Genomic DNA, 11,624 nt, shown 5'->3' with positions numbered 1-11,624 from the left:
AAAATCAAAGATGTTGAGAGTGCTTTATTGACTGAGGAAATCAATAGGAGAAATAACGATGCTTCCCGCTCTTCACATACATTGACCGTTAGAGGTCATAAGGGCAGGGACTCTCAGAAATCCAGGTCCAAGTCACGTGGTCGCAGTAAGTCCCGTGGACGAAAGCCTGATCTTACCTGTCATTATTGTGGGAAAGCAAGACATATTATGCCGCAGTGCCATAAAATGCACAAGGAAAAGGGAAAAGATAAAGTGAAGGAAAAGTCTTCTGAGCGCAGCATAGTACCTACAAAGTCTAGTGTGAAGATAGAAGAGGTTAATGTCACGCAGGCCACTGATTCAGATGATGATTACATACTTGCAGCTTCTTCATGCAATGCATTACAGACTTATGAGATACACTATATCTATGCACAGTGCTGGCTCTTGGATTCGGGTGCGTCATTTCATGTGACATCTTGTAGAGATTAGTTTCATACCTACCATACTATGTCTAGCTCTGTGCGCCTTGGTGATGGCAAGTCTCTTGACATTGTGGACATTGGAGATGTTAGGATGCAGTTTTTTTCTGGCAGCTCTTTTGTTTTACATGATGTACGCCATGTACCTGCATTGACACGCAGCCTTATGTCAGCTGGACAGCTTGATGATGCAGGGTATTTTGTGTCTTTTGGAGACTCTGCATGGAAATTACTCATGGCAAGCTTATACTTGCAAGAGGTGCCAAGTCTGGTAGCCTCTATCCCTTACTTGTATTTGGAGCTACATTGGATCATGTTTTGTCTATGGGTTCTATTCCCCATGTATCCCTTTGGCATGCTCATTTGGGGTATATGTCTCTTAAAGGAATGAAAATGCTCCATGCTTTGCAATATCTTTCGCCTTTTGACTCTTCGCATTTTGATTCTTGTGATCATTGTTTGTATGGCATGCAAACTAGAAATACGCATAAAAAATCTGGTAAGAAACGCATTGGTGAGCCCTTGGCTCTTGTGCACTCAAATGTATGTGGGCCCATGCCCTATCAGTCACTTGGTGGGGCAAAGTACTTTGTTACTTTCATAGATGATTACTCACATAAGGTTTGCCATAAAGAGAAAATCCGATGTCTTAGACACATTTCAGCATTGGCTTGCATTGGCAAAAAACCAGTCTGGGAAAAGGCTAAAATGCCTAAGATCAAATAATGGGGGTGAGTATGTATCACGTGAGCGGGGTATTAAGCGTCAGTTGACTACCCCTTCCATCCCACCCCAGAATGGTATGGCTAAACGCACGAATAGGACCATTCAGGAAAGGGTCCGTAGCATGCTTAGCCAAGCTGGCTTACCGCAATACTTTTGGGCTGAGGCAGTTACTACTATAGTGCATCTCATTAATAGGTCGCCTAGCAATGGCATTAACTTTCAGGTTGCAGAGGAGGTGTGGGTAGGCAAGCCCCCCTCTTATGATCATTTGTGTGTCTTTGGCTGTGAGGCATTCTGCCATGTGCCCAAGGACAAACGCAATAAGGTAGATCCTAAGAGTGTCAAATGCATTTTCATTGGCTATGGAGATGCAGAAGAGATGGGTTACTATCAATGGGATCCACAGGCGCGGAAATTGATCCGCAACCATGATGTCATCTTTCATGAGGACAAAATGCATATGCAGCCTGGAAAAGTGGTTGAGGTACGTAGAGTTATCTTTCAGGAGGAGCCCCCTACTCCCGTTCAGCTTGCTCCACAGCTAACTAGACAGTGCACAGCATCACCTAATGCTCATGGCCCAAATGCTAGATATGCTGATGATATCTCATTCAAGACAACCTACCTCCTAGCATCAAGTCTAAACAATGGTCCCTCATTAGACATTCGAGATCCACTTGCCAATAGAGGCAACACAATAACTCTTGTATAAGTGTCATGGAACTGGTAATCATCTAAGAGGGGGGATAATGTTAACTACAAAGAGAAAAGGGAACTACAATTTTTTGAAAAAGAAACGGTTTTGGAATAGCTTGCGTTATTATTGTGTTGAGAGCTAGGCTCCTACCTATGCAACAACCCATTGATACTTTGAAGTCATTTGTATTAGTCGATTTCCAATTTAAGTTTAAGATCTAGAAGCATGAATAGAAGATATGATCAATCAAAAAGTTGGGAAAATGGGTAGGATGCCCAAGGGGCATGGAGAAACCCTAACCTTAAATTTCTTGTATAAAAAGGATGTGAACTAATAGAAAAGGCTATTCATGAGTGTGCAAACTTTGTTAAATAACCACCTTCATGAACAATAAAGGTTTCCCCTCGACAACAGAATTTCAACCTCAATAAGGCTTCAATCTTCAAGATACCTTGCCTCAACTCCTAAGGACTACCATATCACTACCTAGTCAACATCGGCCAGGTTTTTCCTTTTGAATGAGACTCCTTAAGCATCATTACTCCCATAATCTAATCACAATAACAGAGGCTAAAAACTATTTTTCTTACATTGTAGATCAAAAGAAAGGAAAAGGGGAAGAAAAAGCACTCACATACATAATAACCACACCTATGGATCCTCAAGTTAGGTCCCCCTAGTAGCATCGATTGGCTATCTCTAACCCTAACCTTCTAGCCCTAGCACATCAAGGAAAGGATACACCTAGGGAGTCATAGCTTGCCTAGAGTTAGAGACATGTCTCCCTGAGTCACTAACACAATTCTAATTATTTCTTTCTAGATATTTGTAAAACATTCAAGAGAGAAGACAAAGAGGCAAATGGATGGAGTAAGAGTAGAGTAATATGCTCTCGGTCATCTTCATCTTCATTATTGTTCATCAATCTCACACACTACAATCTAATTCTTCAATAGTAAAAATAATCTAGGTCTAACTACTGACCTAACCATAGTTGAGTCACTGACTCACTAAAAATCCCATAGTCACACTCATTAAGAAATCAAAACTTTTATGGGCACACATGGAGTATGCATTGTGCAGAGCTATGGTGCATCAATGTATCCCACCCCATGTTAGCATAAGAGCAAGAACTGAAGGCCATGGAGTCTTGTATTGTAGTGCACTCAATAGAAGGTGTCATGATGTGGTTGTCCCATGTATGCATAGGGAAATGAGAACATCTATGATACCAGTTGTTGTAACATCCCTCAAACCTCACCTCTCCATCGATTGAAAATTGTAGCCACTCACACTCTGCCCTCCATTCTCTTGCACTTGATTGAGAATATAATAGAGGAAAACTTGATTCCTCGCACCTATTGATTGATCCTCAATGTTACTTTTATGTAATTCAGTACGCCTTGTGCACAATTGATGGGACAATAGTGCATCCTACCCACCAATGCTTGCATATAATGCAAGAATAGATGGCCAAGAGTCTTATAGTGTTGTATGGAGAACAAATTTTTCTTTGTGCATTGAGTGATCCATCCTATGCATGCAAGGTGCATCACTTGCACATCTCATCTCTCATTTCCTTGAAAAAAGGGTTTTTCTCTTGCCCTACCATTTGTCTCACACTCATTAATAAACATGGAGGGAAATTTTTTCTCACAATCCTAGCTAGTAAGGATGAAAACTCATATCATTTGATTTTTTGTCAATAAAGATATGTCCATTGAAAAAGAAGGAAAGAAGGAATATGTTGTCGATAAAGAGGGGGCAAGCAGAGATAAGCCATCGAGATAGCCAACGTATTAGGAACTTGTAATGTAATAGGAGTCATTCCACTCTATTAGGAGTCAAAGATACAATAGCCAATAGATTATTAATGCACTAAGGGAGGTACAAACAAAATACAGAAATCATACAATACGGAACAAGAGGAAAGCAATAGAGTACATTGCACCAAGGAAGGTGGCTCAAGAACTATCTTTGAAATTTATAGTAAAGAAGTATCATATCCAAGGAGGTGGATATGGCACTTTATAGAAGAATATATTTTCCATTGATGAGAGAATCTAGACTAAGAAGCATCACCATCTTTTCCTTAGCTAACTTCTTATCCCAAGGGCGTTGCCATATTTTCTTTGGGTGAGGCATATTATGAGAGGGAAGTGCTTCATTTCACCCCTTACAATATATGTATATATACATATATATATTTGTTTACATCCCTTTCTTAGGATTGTTTCGGCCTTTTCTCAAGGAAAGGGTTGATTTGCCGAACTAAAGGAAAATGTAGTAGATTGGAGTCAAGTGCTTGTAAAGGGGATACTTAAGGATTTTATTGCTCTAGTAGAATCATCATGAGGGTGACCAACAACATCAAAGGGGATCAACAATCGACAACAAGAGGGAAGGTTCAAGCTGCTATGATTGTCAAGAATCCTAGGGAGGATAGTATTGTTTTAGTTCATATCCACTAATGAGAAAAGGATATTTAGAGCTATCCACAGCCTAAACTTGGGTTGTGCCATTAGGGGTGACTATAAGTATCTTGTAAGGACCATGATATTGCAATTGGAGCTTGCTACAAAAATTTCTAAAGTATGAATCACATGCCAAGACCAAATCACCTCCCTTAAATTCCTTTGAGTAGCTTCTATACAACGAAATGTCATTTATCTAATATCATCCAAACATTTCAAGTGTAGTAGTCAATGCTAAAGGGATTCTTCTTCTCCTAGCCATTTTGTGATAGCAACTCGCAAAGAGTGTAGCTCTAGTTCTACAACAAGATAGCTTGTGTTTGACTCACGCAACCTTATAAAAGGTTCTAATGCCCAGAGGTGATCATATAAAAACATGGCCATAGTGTTTTCATCAGCTCTCTCTTGAGCACATTGGATTCACACCACTTCATCACATAATTATTGCATACAATGATATATATTTTTGATTTCCATCTATGGGTTCCACAAAACCCATTCTCTAGCAAGTGCCACAATGGTTACAATATAATTGTAGGAATCCTTATCATTTCTAGGCCACCAATACCCTACAAGAAGAGCTTTCATGGCTATTGCTTCATCTGCAACGTATTCTCCACAAGGCTCATTGTGATAAGCCTTTAGTATTATTTTTTTCTCGTCTCTACAACACATCTCCAAAATACTTCATCTTGTCTTTATTGTATAGTACACCATGTAGTAGAGGGTAGGGAGTTGACTCCAATAGTAACTTCTTTTCTCACCACTAGAAAGTCTAGGAGGGGATTACAATGTAGCCAAAAGGTTAACAATATCACATATCATGTAACGGTCTCTAGAAGAAATAAGGAGGCGTTTGGAATATTTGAATCATCCTAATCCTCTTCATGACCTTGAGGAATTAACTAGGGGTGATTAGTAAGCACATTGGGTTAGCCGGGGGGCTTTTTCACCATTTCAATATGAAACTCGTGGAAAAGGAATAACCATCGCACCATGTATCCTTTCACATCCACTTTATTCATCAAAGTAGACATAGCTTCATGATCCATGTAGGATTTAAAGTGGGTGAATAAAAGGTGATGCTAAGACTTCATCGATGCAAGTACCATACCTAGACACTCCAATTCTATCATTTTATAGTTCCTTTCCATATAAATAACCTTGTAGCTTGCATAATAGATGGGTCGATTGGTCCAACTTAGAAGATTATTTTTGACATAGTTTATGCACATGAAATTCTTTCGTCCAATCCAAAAACCAAAGTTTGGGAGATTTAATCAAACACCACTTCAAAATATTGAAAGCTTCTTCACATTTAGGAGTCTAGACAAACTCAACATCCATTCTCAAAAGATGGTGCAAAGGTATTACTTTGGTTGCATAATGAGTAAAATACCTTCTATAATATCCAGTGTGGCTTAGAATTCCTATCAACTTCTTGAGGTTGGTAGGTGCAATGAATGCAAAAATCTTCTCAATCTTTATTGTGTCATTTGTTTTTCCTTGTGTAGAGATGATGTTGCCCAAAAGTGCTCATGAAGAGACTCCAAAAATGCATTTGTCTTGTAAGTTATGAATATGATACAATCTACCAGTTTCTAGTGGGTTACTAAGTGAATATATAGAAGGTTGTATACAAAAGCTTGTCGATGCACTAGGCATCCCACATATCTTACTACATGGCAATGTAAAGATTCCAACTCTTGTTCTTCATCTTGAGCTCTATCGATTAAGAATTGTGGAGCTTTTTCACAATCTTCCACTTCATATTGTCTACTAGGTCTTCAATGAAGGCCAAATCCCCCATTGCTAAACATTCTCCTTCATTTTGATTCTCTCGCTTCCTTCCAAATAGTTCAAGACAAAGGCCCAAACCTCCTTGGCATTAGTAGATAATGGGAACAATATGTTTTCCAATGCTTGCATCAAAATGACATTGTGCTTGCTCCATTGGGGAATGGATACTTTTTAAAAAATTTCTTTGGCAATGAAATCCTTCAAGTCTTATTTTCTTTTGGGACTCTAAATTTTTCTATTGCTTCCTTTATTTTTCATCTATGCCATTTTCTCCATTTTTAGCTTGTTAGAGTGCTTGTTGATGGTACTCTTCCTTGGCTGCACACCAAAAACATGGAGCTTTCAAGAGAACCAAGGAAATGGGGCAAATACTAAAGAAAATCTATCTTGTAATCACTAACAAGAAACTTCTTGGTCTCTTTTCTTCAGAAAACATAAGGAACAAAACCAAGAGAACTGGAATCACATAGCATCATAGGATACATCTAGCACAGATTTATATTCAACAAATCACTTATTATTCTTCATGATCCACAAAAGTGAATCAAAACACATGTCCAAAGAGAAATATTTGAAGGATCTTAGAAGAATATACTTGAGGCACTCCACACACTATTAGATAGGAGATGAATTCTTGGGTAAGTCCTTGAGGACTAGTCATGGTGCAACTTCCTTTAATAATCCTTGGAGACTCTTACAAAGGTTATACTCCACTCTTGAGTGTAGTCTAGTCTTCTATTGGTCAAATGACTTCCTTTGCTACTAATATTATATCTTGGATTCAAGTGGATGAATGCTATGTGTTTGAAGTCTTCACTTTCAAGATCCTCCTAGTACTTTGTATTCTATGGATTTCTTTCAAGCACAGAGGATTGTTTTCATCACAATACAAATGTAGAAATCTATAGTGTAATATCAATGAGGTTTTGCAATGTTTACATAGGTCAATGGTTTGAATGCTTGACTTTCAAAGAGTGCAAATGCAAGGAAAATAGCCCCTTTTTGGTATACTTGATACTAATACATGGAATAACTTCTCTATGTGCAATTGAGTTTCTTCTCCAAGTATGTGATTCCTAACAAAGTGAGGTACTCTTAATTGTTGGTAAGGTGTTTCTCCCAATGTAGATGCTACAAGAAATGATACACACCTCAAAATTATTAATACGTCAAGGGGTCCTTTTTATGTTGGGGGGTTGAATGAAAAAGCTCAAGTCAAAATATGAACACTCCTCTAACCAAGGCTTGTGGGGTATCTGGGTGATTGTTAGCTCAAGATACAAAGTCTCGGGGTTCTTAAACATTAAGAATATGTAAGCTCATAGTATAGAAATCTAGGATACCTTGATGCTCATTAAGCTCCTCATATTGTTCAAGGTCCCTAGCTACGGTCCCTAGGGTAAAAGGCACAAAAGTGTGATGAGAGTGTGTGAGTCGACTAACTATGAGTGATGTGACTAATGTGTGTTTGCATACTAAGTAGTGTGTCTAATGTGTCAATCATGTCATGTGTGGACATATATGATGTCTTTTACTATGTGATGTATGTGTGTGTGAGTGACTAAACAACATTAACAACAAGCACTCAGCTCATAGAGGGAACCCTCTCTCATGTGTACGATTTAGATACTAAAGAGCATCAATTGGGTTTAGCAGCTTAGTGCTTGGCTCAATTGACTTGACTTTAGATACAATAACCCCAAGAACAACCCACAAAAAACCCTCAAGAGAACCAAGGATAACAAATATTAGTCTCACATAGCCCCTATGCCCTTTCTCAATGGTAGATTATAGATACCTCTCTCATCTATCAAAATTCTTCTTAGGTGCCACACAAGGCTACAAGTATGTACTTTGGATATCATTTTACCAAAATGCTATGACACCTTTTCTCTTAAAGTTTGTGGAAAACCAATACAAGGTCTGGAACTACTCAACTTTAGAAGTACCAATCCGATCTTTCCCTCTAAGGAGACATATTTTGTAATGACTACAATAGAAACTTAATCTTGAACTCTCCAGCTTATCTTAAATGTATAGTCTCCATCCTCTCAATTTAGGAAGATCTTTCTCTTAGGGGAATGCACTAATGAGTTTCCAATCTTGGCACTATTGTTTATGCAAATAGACAAGGTTACCAAACATTGTATCCCTTATGCCAGTTACCATCCACCCTCCAAGGCATGAAGTCCTAGATCCTAGAGGGAATCTAGTTCTTTTGAACATTTCTTTATCATTCCTACCACAAAGTAAAGCTCAATGAATTCCACCAAGAATTCACCTTAGACCATGTACCGTAGCTCCATACACAACAACCATGTAACAAAAGCACATTTCCAAGTTACTAAATCTATTCCACTTGCCATCTAGGAGAGCATTCTTCAATTGAGGAACACTCTAGCTTAGGATAAGTATCCTTATGATCATCTCAACCATCATAAACCATAAGCACACTAAAACATAAAACACTCTCAACCCTTCATTATCATGAGGTAGAAGTAAATACATGAAGTTACGAGCTCAACAACATGAATATACAAATACCATGAGTGTTGTAGGGTTCTCTAGCATCTTATTCCATTATGCAAGTGCAAAAACTTTACATGTTAAAGTGTACTCTCTCTCTCTCTCTCTCTCTCTCTCTCTCTCTCTCTCTCTCTCTCTCTCTCTCTCTCTCTCTCTCTCTCTCTCTCTCTCTCTCTCTCTCTCTCTCTCTCTCTCTCTCTCTCTCTCTCTCTCTCTCTCTCTCTCTCTCTCTCTCTCTCTCTCTCTCTCTCTCTCTCTCTCTCTCTCTCTCTCTCTCTCTCTCTCTCTCTCTCTCTCTCTCTCTCTCTCTGTGTGTGTGTACGTGCGTGTGTGTGTGTGGAATTAAGTGGTGGTGTAAACTAATGTAACTACTCACAACTCAATTTCCCTTTTCCCAAAGACAAAGTAATAACTTTTTTACATATGTTTAAAAGTACTCTTCAATGACTAAATTCAAACAACTCACAAAAGTCACACCTCCTAATGATACTTGCAACTCCTACACCAAAGTTCTACCACCTTGCTCTTCTTGCATTGTTGTCTAATAGTGGAATTTTTCATATCAATTTTTATATGAATGGAGAGCCGATAGTAATCTAATTCCAATCTAGGGGTTTAAGGGGAATTTAAAAAGAATTCGTATATTAGAAGCAAGAGAGATTGTGAGTAGTACTAATTCATTATTGTCTATGGTTGAAATCAAATTAGGAAGGGATGTGGTAAGGATGATTTATTTAGTGTAGAAACAAAATGAATTCATAATTATTAAAATCAATGAACTAATGTCACTATACAAAACCAGAATGGGGATTTTAAATGCATAATAGGGGTTAATTTGAGGTTTCATAATGAAGGTTAGAATTGTTTGTTTTGAATGATTTCATTTTCAATCTTTATAAAATCAATGTAATTATTAAGATGGAGCAATCTAATAAGGAATAGAAAATAGATGTCTATGCAAATCTTCATAATTTGAACAATTAAAATAATATTCCCAACAAAGCTAATCACATATATACTCAATAAACTGCAACATGTCGGTATGAAGTACTCTATGAGGAGTTACCCCTAAAAGATGTGAAAAATCCATAGTTTCCCTAGGTTACCATCCTAATTTCTAAGTAGAGACCAAGCAATTATTGATTAACCTTGGATTAGTATTCATAAACTCAAATAGTTAGACCTTAAATGTTTGATTGATTTGAGGAAAGACAAAATTGTTAACCCCGGTGCAAAGAAAGCAAAAAGAAAGCAAAAGAAAGTCAAAAGAACGTAGGACAAAGCGGAAAAAGGTGGCCCAATATGAAAAGCAGGAGGAAAAGGGCCAAAAGTGCAATAAGAAAATTAAAAGCCCAAGGGAGTGCAAAAGGAAAAAGGTGCATTTTAAATATAAAAGCACACCCTAAATCCTTGTAAAAGAGCGCTAGGATTCCTCCTATGCAATTTGTAAATGTACATGGGCATGGGTGAAGGAACAATGTAAATAGGAAGGGAAAAGGGAAAGAGGACCTAGGCTAAAATGACCGGTCATGTAAAAAAGGAATGGATGGCCAAGAGGAGTAGCGCATGTATAAAGAGCAAAAATTGAATGAATAAGCTCATTCTTGTGTGTGGCTATAACAAGCTCTCTTCTTCTTGCTCTTGCTTGTGCTCATGCTTGTACCTAAGAGAGGGAGTGTGAGGAAGTGAAGCAGTGAGTGTGAGGAAGTGAGGCAGTGAGTGTGAGGGTGAGGGACCAAGGTGGAGAAGCTCCTCATCTTCTCCTCTCTTCTTCTTCTCTTCTCTTCTCCTCACTTATCTCATGTGCGACAATGGAGGTTGAAGCCTAGAGCCTGAGGATCAATCTCACTTAAGCTTGCACCTTGGATTGTGGAGCTACCAAAGAGCTCATGGGAGGAGGCAACTCAATCGGGCATGAAGGTAAGGTCACTACACTCATAGGTGTGAGAGTGTGCACAGATATGTGAGAGGTAGCCATTGCACTTGGCTTGAAACGCTTGAAACAATAGGTGGTCCCCGTGGGTCTTGGTAGTTGAGCGAGAGTTCCCAAATTTTGGTTCCGTTTGCTAGGACCAATTGATTCAAGCTTTGAATGCTTGCGCGCTCCGAATCGAGCATTGGAGTAGGGTTTTCCCCGAACTAGTTCTTAAGATAGGTAGGAAGCGAGGGAATCGGAGGGCATTCAATCTCTTTTGCAAGTAAGTTTTTTGGTTTTCAAGGTTTAGGTAAGTACGTTGGATTAGCTTATGTGTTTGCTTGTGATTTGGATGCATTTAGGTAGAGAAAACTTAGGGAAAACAGGGAAACAAACAATAGGGTTACTACTATAAAATAGGATAAAACAGGGAGAAAAAGGGGCTTCAAGGCATTAAGAGAGGAAAGAGAGGAGGAGAGTGGAAGACTGAAGGACAAGAGGTTGAAGAGGCAAAGGGAGCAAGGGGGAGATCATTTCTACACTCAAGGTTCAAAGAGAGAGGGAGTTGGATAGGTTGTTGCAGGGCAACATGGAGGCAAATAGAGCTTTAATTTGTACAACCAAACCCATTCACAGGCTATAGGTGAGTTGTTTTGATTGCTAAACCCTTGTTTGATCCTGGAGCTTGCTAGAGATTAGGAGGAAGCATGGTGAGTGTTGTGCCAAAAATTCATCAAGTTTTCATCCATCTTCACTATTGCAATCGGCAGACTATCTAATTCCCACAATTGGATCATCCAACTACCCAAAAGTTGTCTGATTCTCATTATTGGGCCCATCGGATGATCATTCCATCAGACAACACTTGGCTAGTCAAAATTGGACAGCCCCAATGGAATTGCCAAGAGAAGAAGGGCCAAACTTCAAGCGGGGCCAAGATGAAGAAGAGTAGCCACGAGAGCCGAGAGCTTAGCACAACAGGTGTAAGCAAAAATAGAAGTGTAGGGTGAGGAAGCTGCCTCTAA

This window comes from Lygodium microphyllum, chromosome 26 (genome assembly GCF_053477565.2).
Source record: "Lygodium microphyllum isolate KBCC chromosome 26, Lygodium_microphyllum_v1.1.10, whole genome shotgun sequence".
Classification (NCBI taxonomy): Eukaryota; Viridiplantae; Streptophyta; class Polypodiopsida; order Schizaeales; family Lygodiaceae; genus Lygodium; species Lygodium microphyllum.
Note: the sequence above shows the minus strand (reverse complement) of the source record.